Source organism: Hetaerina americana, unplaced genomic scaffold (assembly GCF_022747635.1).
Source record: "Hetaerina americana unplaced genomic scaffold, ioHetAmer1.1.p SCAF_1, whole genome shotgun sequence".
Lineage (NCBI taxonomy): Eukaryota > Metazoa > Arthropoda > Insecta > Odonata > Calopterygidae > Hetaerina > Hetaerina americana.
In genome coordinates this window covers 122,193,888-122,206,932 of record NW_027286069.1, presented here as the reverse complement: position 1 = coordinate 122,206,932, position 13,045 = coordinate 122,193,888, and positions in this window count along the sequence as shown.

Genomic DNA, 13,045 nt, shown 5'->3' with positions numbered 1-13,045 from the left:
AACGGACAGAATAATACTAGTAGAGATGAAAGCAGAACCAACGAACTTGGTTATTATTCAGGTATACATGCCACCGAGCAACCATAAGGAAGAAGAGGTCGATAGGATATACGATCAGTTAGAGGGCATAATCGCGTGTGTTCCTGCAGGGATACATTTGATAGTGATGGGGGAATGGAATGCGACGGTAGGCGAAGGAAGAGATGGTGACGAGGTCGGGGACTACGGTTTAGGCACGAGGAATGACCGCGGGGAGAAAGCAGTCGAGTTCTGCATGAGATACGGCTTAGTCATCACCAACACTTGGTTTAGACACCACAAAAGACGCAGGTATAGATGAAAAACGCCAGGTGACTCAGAAAGGTATCAGCTAGATTATATCCTTGTAGACACAGGTTTAGGCTTGTTAGACACAGGTTTAGGAACTGACGCAGGTATAGATGAAAAATGCCAGGTGACTCAGAAAGGTATCAGCTAGATTATATCCTGGTTAGACATAGGTTTGGGAACAGTGTGATAAATTCGCACAGCTTCCCGGGAGCGGATGCAACCTCTGACCACAATTTAGTGGTTATGAAATGTAGCGTCCGTTTCAAAAAGATAAGGCAGGGGCGGCGAGTTAGAAAATGGAATGTAGAAGCATTATATGGTTTGAAAAGGAAGGAAGACAAACAGGCGGTAGAGGTAATCATGGATGATGGTAAAGAGCTATGTACTATCGAAGAAAAATGGGAAAGTATCGAGAAAGGGTCGTCTAAAGCCGCAAAAGACACTATTGGAACCGTTAACACTAAAAGGACTAGGACACCATGGATCACGGATGAGATGATTACAAAGATGGATGAGCGGCGAAATGGATGAATGTAAATACAGAATTAGGCAAAATGAAGAACAATGAATTAAACAAGAAATTGAGGCGGGCAACAAATAAAGCAAAAGAAGCATGGTGGAAGACGCAGTGCGAGGATATGGAAAGTCTGCAGAGGAATATATATATATATATATATATATATATATATATATATATATATATATATATATATATATATATATATATATATATATAACACTTTTTGAAAGTCTCACGGACGTGAATAATAATGTATAACACTTAGCACTAGTGGACACAGACAAAAACACAGAAACACACAAAAAAAGAGACTCACTATTTTTCGAATTTTCGGTGGTCGTTGCCACCTGGTTGCTCGCGGACGTATTGCATTTCTGCCGGAATCTCCGGTGGAAGGCATTTTGGGATTCCCAACCGTCACTCCAGCAAGTTTCCAGACCCCTTCACAACGCCTTACATAAATTCAAGCCGGCTTCTACCCAAGAACCCAATCCCCTCCCCCCAAATCATCCAATTGAAATTTTTATAAACCTTCTCCTGTCCAGAATTTCCAACCCGTCTTTCCTCAAGACCCTAAATCCTCGACCCAACCTATCTCCAACCGAATCCACAGAACTAAAAAGGCTAATTAAGGATCCTAATATCATCATTACTTCCGCGGACAAAGGTTCAACAGTTGTTGTCTTAAATAGATCGGATTACATAACGGAGGTTGACAGGCAACTCTCGGATACGTGCGCATACCGGCAAATCCCCGAAGACCCAAACCCCGCACTTCAGAAGGAACTTATTGAATTTCTCGTGTCCAACGGGCCAAATGAGGGTCTATCTCCTTCAGACCTGGACCTCCTCTCCCCTCCCCACCCACGCACCCCTCATTTCTATATCCTTCCAAAGATTCACAAGCCTGGGAATCCCGGTCGTCCGATTTTATCCTCCCGTCACTCCCCAACTGAAAGAATCTCTGCATTTGTAGACCACTATCTCCAACCGATAGTCCATTCCCTACCGTCACACACCAAAGATTCTTACCATTTCCTGGAAAGGTTAAAATCAACCTCCCTCCCTCCAGATACTGAGATCATTATGGCCACCATAGATGCAACATCCCTATACACATCGATTCCCCACTCAGAAGGTCTCTCCGCTCTCAAACATTACCTCTCCCAACGCCCTGAGCCACACATACCCAGCACAGATTTTCTCCTTAGTCTTTCCGAGTTCATCCTCACCCGCAACTCCTTTTCCTTTAACGACAAATTCTTCTTACAAATCAAGGGCTGTGCCATGGGTAGCAGGTTCAGCCCTTCCTATGCAAACCTCTTTCTTGGTCTTGCAGAGAAGAAATTCCTGTCAAAACAACCACTGAAACCTCTATTGTGGCTCAGATACATCGATGATATCTTCCTCCTCTGGCCACATGGTACCGATTCCCGGAAAGCTTTCATTTCCGACCTCAATGCTTCGTCCTCTATTTCCTTCAGTTATACAGTTTCCTCCTCCCAAATCACCTTCCTGGATGTAAATGTTACATTAAGAAACCAAACATTTCACCCCTCTGTACATATTAAACCCACAAACAAACAGCAATACTTACACTACAATAGTTGCCACCCATATCACACAAAACGCTCCATTCCTTACTCCCTATCCACAAGAGGACAAAGAATTTGTAGTGACCCTGATTCCCTTGATTATTTCCTTTCAAGTCTACACTGTTCCCTCCTCAAAAGAGGTTATCCCGAATCCCTCCTGAACAAAAGAATCCGAAAACATGCGTACACTCCCAAACCTTCCTCCACCGCGGAACCCCACCCTCTCTCAATTTGCACAACATACTTCCCGGGCTTAGAATCTATACGATCAATCCTGAAAGACCTCGACCCTATCCTGAAAAATCATAATGCCACCGCCAACCTTTTTCCCAAATGCCCCTCAGTTACTTTCAAACGCCCCGCCAACCTATCCGATCTCCTCAAATCAACAAATCCACTCCTTAAATCTCCAACCCGTCCTAAAACCACTCCAACGCCATGCAATAAACCCAGATGTAAAACATGCCCTATTTTCAAAACCAAAATCCCATCCCTCTCCCACCCGCTTTTTAACTCTCTCCCACCAATTCCCTCCTCTACTTGCACTTCTAGCAATGTAGTGTACCTTCTGAAGTGCCAACTTTGTCCTGCCTATTATATTGGGCAAACCACCACACCCCTCAATATCAGAATCAACAACCACCGAGCCTCATGCAAAAACTCTTCCTTAACTGACATGCTCCCTATCCCCAAACACGCCTCCGAACACAACACTCCCTTTGATAAATGCTATAGTGTATCCATCATAGCATCCCTCCCACCCTCTGATCCTCCTCTGAAACTGAAAACACTAGAGCAATCCTTCATCTGGCTTTTGGAGTCCTGGAACTGGCCAGGAATCAATATTAGGCACTAATTACCCTGCTCTAATTATGTTTTCATCCCCCTTCCACCCCATCACCTTCTACATTTTCCCCACCCTTCTAACGCCGCCCCTCCAAACCCGTCCCTTCGGAATTCCCTCCCCACCTTCCCCTTCCATCCATCGCTCCAGCCCTCGTATTCCCTTCAGTTCTGTCCCTCTCCTCCTTGATAAAGGTGGCAACGACCACCGAAAATTCGAAAAATAGTGAGTCTCTTTTTTTGTGTGTTTCTGTGTTTTTGTCTGTGTCCACTAGTGCTAAGTGTTATACATTATATATATATATATATATATATATATATATATATATATATATATATATATATATATATATATATATATATATATATATATATATATATATATATATATATATATATATATATATATATATATATATATATATATATATATATATATATATATATATATATATATATATATATATATACATACATACGAGGGTCATCCGGAAAGTAGTACCCGTTCGTGCCGTATGAAGTGCTGACGACGCGAGTAGCCGCTGGACGAGGTCAGATAGCTTCAGTGGCTTGTCTGCCTTCTCTGAGCCAAGTTGCGTGACGCTAGCATTGCCTGTGTTGTTTCTGTGATTGTTTACAATGTTTAAAAAAATTGAGAACGCCGCCAGTTGTGAAGTGAGGGCAGTGATTAAATTCCTCAATGCAAGAAACGTTCGCCCATGTGATATTCATCGCCAATTAAAGGAGGTGTATGGAGACAATGTAATGGACGAGTCGTCTGTTCGGCGGTGGTGTCGCAACTTCAACATGGGGAGGGGGAACACACACGACGATGAGCGTTCGGGGAGACCGTCTGTCATTACAGACCAACTGGTGAGCTCAGTTGACGAATTCGTGAGGAACGATCGGCGCGTCACAATTGATGACATCTGTGAGCATTTTCCCAATGTTTCTCGAACAATTGTTCATGAAATTGTTAAACACCATCTGCATTATGCAAAAATTTGTGCAAGATGGGTCCCTCGCGTATCTCAATGAGCTGGCGGCGAAGGACTATGCAGCAGGAATACAGAAACTTGTCACACGTTATGACAAATGCCTTAATTTGCTTGGAGATTATGTTGAGAAGTAGTTTAAAGTATCCTCTTTCAAATAAAATTTTTTATGTTTGTTAATATTTACTTTTGTGTCTTTATTTCACGAACGGGTACTACTTTCCGGATGACCCTCGTGTATATATATATATATATATTTTTATATTGGTTCTGTCCCAAAATGTATGCAGAATAATTATTTCCCGCCGACGTGGACGGCTGGAGTGGTTGCGATGTGCGATAAGAAAGGTAGAGGAAGGTCTTGGGAAAACAAGGGGACCCGCGTCAATTATCTGCGGGCCGTAATATTTCGCCTTGAGCTCGTGAAGCAACCCCTGTTCGGGGTTGCTTCACGAGCTCAACGTGCCATAGAGCAACGATATAATATTTGTTTAAAGCTGAAAAATCGGATTCGTAAGCCAAGACCTCGGTTGAGTATGCTTCCGAAGATGAAGTTATGTTCCAAAGAATGAACTGCCTCTGGTGCAAGATGTTCCCGGAGGGCAGAGGGTTGGTTGACGACGGGGAACGCCCGTCCATGACACGGTGCAATGAAAATGTGCAAAAAGTGAGAGACAGGCTGGATCCCGCTCGACGCCGGAGACTCAGAATGTTAGAAGAAGAGTGCAATAGTCCGAATACCATTCAGGGAGGAGATCTTTGGCTCCTGGAGGCTTCACCGCGACCACGCGCCATCCTACATCGCCTTCCTCGTGACCGAGCGCTTGGCCAAACGCAAGTATAAGCCCCATTAAACCTACAGTCCCAATCACTGGCACTGCCGGACTTTTTTTGTCCCATGAATAAAGAGGAGCTTGAGATACAACCATTTTGGTGCGCTGGAAAACGTCGAAGATGCCGTGACGGGGTGCCTGAACGAGAGTGTCCCCCATCGTCGCATTCCATCGACGCTTACCACGACTGGCAGAGGCGCTGGCATTCACTTGTCGACACATTTCAGTAATTTTTGCTTTGATCTGAGATAATTTAATAATCTGCTGATTTTTCGGAATAAAACCTGTATATACATGAACATAATGACATTTCAATAGTGAACACGAAATACACTCTCCCTCGTCCCTCGCCGTGAGGGGCCCTTCCGCTTCCTGCAGCGCTTGGGTCACATTCCCTACCTGTTTCCTTGGGGAGGAGAGCGTTTAATGTTGCATGTCCATGGGGTAGTGGAATTTCGCCTTCTTACTTTTCTAATTCCGGCTTGCGTGTTGTTGGATGGCTTTCGTGCTGCATCCTGGGGTGCAGTTGTTTGTTGGTTTATGGTATATGTGTTTGCATGAGTGTGTGTAGGTTGCTGTGGGTGTAGGTTTGCAAGGATGTGTTGTTTTTGCATGTGGTTATGGTCTCTTTTACGGGTGGTGACCTAACACCCCCCGCCACACGCCTTTGCGGCAGCTTGCGGGGTATTACGTAGATGTAGATGAATACACGATGCAATACGCGGCTCAAGTTACTTGATGCGTGGAGGGGGATTAAGTGGCACTCATCGGCATAAATAAACCGTGGTTCTGTGTATTGAAAAACAAATACCAAAATAGAAATATTTTCACAGGCAGTGAAACATCAATGAATGTCCGTTCCTAGAGTTTTCTTAAGGTTAATGCAACGAGATTAAATGTGTTTTATCTTGTTACTGTGTTCCTGGAAAAATAACCTTTTATTAATCAAGTTTTAATTAATATTTATAAATCTTTTTTATGCAAGAGAGAGATGTCTTGGAAAATTCTATAATCATATCAATAACTATATTTTAACACTTTATTGGCTTACGTGAATATTATTTTATTTTAATTCTTCTCTCAGAGGATGCATTCAAAAAGTACCCCATGCAGAAATACCCTCAACAAAACGTGAAATATGTCCCCCAATGAATATTCAAATACAATTGGTTTCTGAGGATGGGTAGTTTTGTGCCTTATTAATTATTACGACGAAGCGCCAGGGTGGAATGAGTTCTATATCCGTTTATCACTTGATTACGCTGCGAAAATGGAATTTGAAAATGTGAATACAAGTTAAAAAATTAATGAATAACTTATTCGAGTGATTACTTTTTAAAAATAATAATGTCAGGCCGGCCAAAGTAAGCTAACTTTCACCCTGGGGCGTGAATGTTTTGGCTTATTCGGGGAAGGGGTCATTCGGTGTTTACCCGAGGTTTCCAGAGCAGTGGCCAATACTCCCGTTAAAATGAATGACTCCTTCAAAACGGCGAAGCTCGCCGTCATACGGGATTGTTTGGTAGAGGACCCATTGCTCTGTAATGTAAGACGACTGATTTTGTTACTCTCTACTCCTGAAGTGCCAACACCACTCTAGATTTTGCAATCTTGAAATACAAACAGTGTTTTCAATTCGCGGGAAAGGAGCTATGGTTGATTGTTTTAGACATTAGACGGTCACGACAGGTTTTTCAATGGAAAGAAATTTTAAGTTCAGTATATAGTTAGTTATTACTCCAAGAAAGAAATGCATGAACTACGTTACAGCATGAGCTTATCTCGCTTTCATAATGATGACAAATATTTATACGGTTAGACTTACATACACATTCATACATATATATATGTATATATATATATATATATATATATATATATATATATATATATATATATATATATATATATATATATATATACACACACATATATACAGGAAAATAAAAATAAAAATAAAATAATAGGGAATAACACTTTTTCCCCTATTCTTTCTATTGATGTTAACAAAGAGAGTGAACTAAAAAGTGAGTTAATAATAATAAGCTTCAAAAATATATTCATTATTTGTTCTTCTTAGTTAAGGCGTTTGCTGTGATACTAACTGAAACCTTTCCCTTGATTTCAATCCGTAATATTGAGAACAATATAATGCAGCATCAATATTTTAGTGAAAGTACCATAAACGGGTAATAATAATTTCGGAAAAAATTTGAATGACAAGTTTTAGGAACCTAATTTATTAATTAAACTTTTGTTAAATTGATTGGATATATGATGGTTATTTTTAATATTATTATACCAATTATATTATTTTAATATAATTATAACAACGGTTTTGTTAAATTGTGCAGTAGGCAATTTACTTGCCTGTAGTTTAGGAAAAACTTAGGCAAGTACTTAGTAAATATTTGGATTAGGCCTATAAAACAATGCATCGAGAACAAATATTATATTCAGATTAAGTCAGCAAAGAGTTATTAAGTACATATCTTAAGGATTTACCCTTGCCGGAAAGCCCTCGGTTATACGATGATTCATGAGAATTTTAGGTATCCATTTTTATTTGATAAGAGTTCATCTCAAGGTAACGTCAGAAACACGTACGTGTTTAAAGTTGGCTTTAACCTCGTGGACAGTGGCGCCTCGCGCACGACTACGAATACATGTGACATTGTATGTACGGTATTTCGTCATAACATCTAGTTCCTTTAAAAAGCCCCAAAAATTTCAGAGTTTAAGAGGACGCCTCGGTAGCTTAAGTGGCTAAAGCACTCGACCGGATATTGAGGGATCTGGGTTCGAGTCCCAGTCAAGGCGAATGATTTTTACGCTCTGAAATTGTTGCATTGTAACGTCAGAAAATTCACTTTGGAATCTTATCAATTCCTTAGAATGAACAGGGCTTCAAGTAAATTTAAGTTAGAAGGACATCACTTATTCATAACATCTATAAACCACCCTTACCAAAACTTTGTGTGCAAATTTGTGCACAGGCTGTTGAATAAAACTCGATCGCAGATTCATGGGCCGAATTAGCCACATATTTCAACATTGCTGGCAAAATAGTCTCGAAAAAGTCTTAGAGGATAAAATAATAATGATCTTTGTTGCTGCAAGTTCCCTTCAATCCCTCCTTAAACTGCCATGCGCCCAAAATGTGGGTCCTTTCGCTTATTTCCTCCATCCTGGGGGGCTCAAGCCCTTCATTGGTGCACGTCCTTCTCCCGCATTCGATCTTCTCCCATTTTGATTTATTCAAATCTTGTTTACTCAAACTGTTTGATTCTATGACTTTAATGGAATAAATAATCTCTAAATAGCAGTATATCGCATTAGGGCGGAGTTTATGTTTCTCAATTTGCCATTGGAAGTTTTACGCCGAAAATAATCGATTGGGAGAGATGGCGTTTCCGTGTAGTTGTCACCTGTACGGCGGTAACCGTGAGTCAGAGGTCAAAGGGCACTTGAAACAAGCATGCGTTTTTTTGGATTAAAACGACACATTTTCGAAGTGCATGATTCATTCTAAGACGGATTTGGCTCGGAAATGTCATTGATTTTGGGCTGTTTTGACGCCTTTGTCAAAGAGGCATCGGGGCTTGTGTTTGGTAGAGTGCATGCCGCGGGCGTTGGCGCCAAGTGGGTTGCCCCTTGGCGCCCATATTCGCATCCATGCCCACCGCCAGTCGCACCCTCACCATCCACCATTGACTATCATTGAGAAGTTAACCTGAAATTTGATTTATTCAGGATGACTGAGTGCTGCTCGTCTTCTAAGCTTTATCTTACACAAAATTGCTAAATCTTGAATGACAATAAGCCATTTTTCAAACTCCGCATACTTACCACCCGAATGCCCTCATTCCGACTGAAATGCCCATTATTGCCCTCCCTCGACCTCGCCTCCCCGGCATTATCCCCACCATCACAATTTTTGCTATCATTACCACTCAATATGCAACCACATTTTATGCCTTCCAATATTTTCCCTCAAAACTCTCATGTCAATAAGAGCTTGGATTTTTTGTTCTATTAAGTTTTTATCCTCCACTATCTGGTATTATTATTCTATAACTTTATATGCAGAGAAGACATCGCAGTCATTACTTTCCTTCGCTCTCTTCGCAAAAAAAATGTGTTAAAACGCCTAAGGGATGGACGAAAAATGTTTTTATGCTCAATGGACACTGGTCATGCTCAGTTCCTGTAATGTGTTAGTGGCAATCGTTTTGATTTGAAACATGTTCATTTCGCCTACTGCAGCGATGAATGTGCGTAACATGCGACGCTTCATAGAAATGTTGCTTTTGCTCGAACAAATCTTAAGCAGAGGCCTGCATAATACCACACAAGGGTCGATAGAGACTCTGTTTTTTTCTAAAGCACAGCTAGAAGATGATGTCAAATGTTTTTTCACGGAGCAGATAATCAATTCCAAAGGATAATGGACCCGGAGCTCCAGCAGTTTCCCTCTACGTTAACACTCTTGCTTCCATTTTAAGAGAAGACCTTGGTATTACATAAATGGGATTAGGGATATTTAAAATTTCATTCTGGTGCCTTACACACGTTCGTCACTGAAATATTGCTCGTTGAACTTGCTTGTGCATGGATGATGATTTTCCAGACTTCTCTAACCCGAAACCGGATGTCCATGTGAAGGTTTGTTCGCAGTTAAAGATGATGTTACAGGAAGATGAGGAGTTTCTTTGAAGGTTATCACTGCAGATAAAACCTGGCTGCTTCATTTTCATCCTTGTAGCAAACGGCACGACATCAACAAAACCAAGCAATAAAGTTAGTTTTGCTTATAAAGTTACGCATACTGCTGTTTATGGAGAATACTATAGAGATGTACTGAAACCTTTCCGAGGCCATATCAATTGCAGAAGGCCACATTGCAAAATAACAGGCTGGATGCTGAACCACGATAATGATCGAGGGTACATCGCAAATTATTTTGTTGAATGTTTCGCAAAAATCAGTCTGTAGTGTGTTCCTTACCATCTCCATAATTCAGGCCCTGTGTTCTTTTTTATTGTTCTCCAAGGGACACCTTTGCATAAAACATTTTTATCTTCAGGATCAGGTGAGGCGAGCTGAATGTGTTTCAACTTGCAACGGCTGTCGGTGATGCAGAAATGGAGTCCAATCAATGCAACGGTCACCTCGAATTATTTATGGAGCTAAAAATTTACCATAAAATTGATGCCCTCGATTGATCGATAAAATAAATCAGGATCCCTCGTTGTTGAACAATGATTGTGAATTGTACGTATTTTGAGTGAAATTAATGGTGTATTCAAAGTAACTTCACCACATTTTAGAACTAAAATTACTAATAAATCATGATCTTCGTGGATAGGCAATGAAACCCTAATACTTTTATCATCCAGCGATCATCAGAGCTCAAGGTAAAACTAACGGTTGCCATTCAAAAAATCGCTTGGTTCAGAAATAATATTTAACTGCATAAACATTCAAGTATTTTATTTACTTTCTCTCCGTGCTCTGCTGTCGATCCTTGTGTCTCTGGGATTCCGATGAGTCATTTCGGGGTTACATCTGGCTTTCCAAGAACCATCAGAGCTAACGCTCTTCTCGTGGCGGGAATCGATCCCGCGACATTTTGGGCAATCGGTCGTGCGTGTTACCCACCGGAAAACCCGACCTGCTCAGTAGTTACACCATATTTTGGCAATCTATAGGCTGGAGCGGGTCTCTGTCAGAAGCCAAAAGGTGTTCAAATTGCGCAGAGACTCGCGATCACTACTCAAATATCGGACAACAGGTCGAAAAAACACGCAGAGTGAGTCGCAGAAAGAGAATGTTTTATTCCTTCCGAGCAGTGATCAGCGGAAGAGAGCCGATTCAAATATTGCCAATGTAAATGTTTACCGAGAGCAACCTTAGGACCGTTTTGAAGTGATTGCTGAAAACAATTTCCTTGGTAATATTTGCTAGGCCTCAGCCGAAAAACTTGGATTTCTGTGATAAAAGAGCCGGAGAGACATCTTCGTTGCATGCATTCAAGTCTCCTGGATGGACAATTAAAAACAGAGCACATTATCGCGTAGTTATCTGCCCAACGATCATTGCTAGATTCTCTAATTTTCTCCGTAAGAGTTGTCCTTTTGAAACATTCATGATACACCATAGAAATTTCATATTATACTCACTAATTAAAATGTAATCTCTAAATTATTTTAAAATCACCCATTAATGCCTATCCGTTAGAAAGTTACCGTAAATGCATTTATAAAATGTCAACAAATATTTAATTGAGTTAATAAATGCTACGTATTGTTATTTTAAGTATTATAATTACTCTTGTTTTACAAATACCACAAGGTTGTAGCAGATTGTACAAAATCGGTTATGTTCGTAGTTAAGCAAAAGATGTTCGTAACTCATGTTTATTGTATATCAGTAGAAATTTATTTTGTATAACATTGTAGAGATCTGGAAGTTACGGAAAAACTAATTAGATTTTGAGAAAAAAATAATGTTTTTCGTTAAAATCCATAATATTCTGTGAATTTCGTGGATATAAACCAACAAAAAAGAATAGCTTTGTACTGATTGAATTATATGCCTCATTTGGCGCTTAAGAGACTCATTGAGTACGAAATATCATAAGGTGGCCAAAAATAAAACAATTCATAAGTATTTATAGCTAATCCAGGCAATTTTTCCGTATAATGATTCTGGCAGAGGTAACGCTCGAAAAGGGAAACCTTTGCTAATGAGAGGTCTTGCGTTGAAGGAGGTTCACAGCAGAGCGAAGACTGCTCAATTCTGGCAAAAAAAATTGTCATAATTTTGCATTTCTTACTGCTGGAAAAATCTTACTACATTATTTATTAACAATATTTTAACTTTCGAATATTTAAAAATGATTCCAGGCGATATCCTTGAAGAAACCCCGGGTTTCTTCAAGGATATCGCCTGGAATAGGGAAATACAATATAGAGCAAAGAAATTTTACTGAAGACATCGAAAATTAGTCAAAATTCATATTTACATTTGTAGTTTGAGACCGAAATTGCAAGTCTCTGCTATTAAAATTAGTCCAAATTTGGCCCTAATTAATTGCAGGTGGTTTTTGGATTGCTTTACATGCAGGTTTTCGCGCTTTGATTCGTAAAATAAATAAATCACTTTTTTAGTGATTTTTTGCGACTTGAGCTTCTTCTTTGTGTCAGAAAGGTATTATTTAATTTGATAATAAAAATTTCTGTTTAAGTATCCCAAATATATTTTTGGGGTTTCCCTTTCTTTGCAGATTTTATCTCGATGCAATATTTTCTTAACTGTCCCTTAGAATAACACTACCAGTTCGGGACTGTAATCAGCATGACACAATAATTCACTGAACTGCAATTACGAGTGTACTCCCGAGTGAGGGACTCATCAATTCCTCATTGCGTCACGCAGTTAGAAGTTACTTTGACGAGTCAAAGGTACGTAAGTCCAAATTGCAAATAAAATATCAAGTCATCTCCAAAAGTTTAAAAATCTCCAATCCAAGCTCCCAAGGGAAATACAATATAGAGCAAAGAAATTTTACTGAAGACATCGAAAATTAGTCAAAATTCATATTTACATTTGTAGTTTGAGACCGAAATTGCAAGTCTCTGCTATTAAAATTAGTCCAAATCAGTCCCATGCAATGAAATCGCCATATTTAAGTGAAAATTTGAATAACTACCTACGGAGCGACAACAATTACCTGGATATTTTTTTAAATATCCTGAAGCATATCACATCTTCGCTTGATTATATGAGCGCACATTGAGTTGAATCCAAAAACTTTTTCTACAATTGAGATCCAGTGAAATACGCTTGGCCCTAATTAATTGCAAGATATTTTAAGGATAAAATTCTGCTGTATTTAGAAACGGCAAGTGTAATTTGGAATGATAC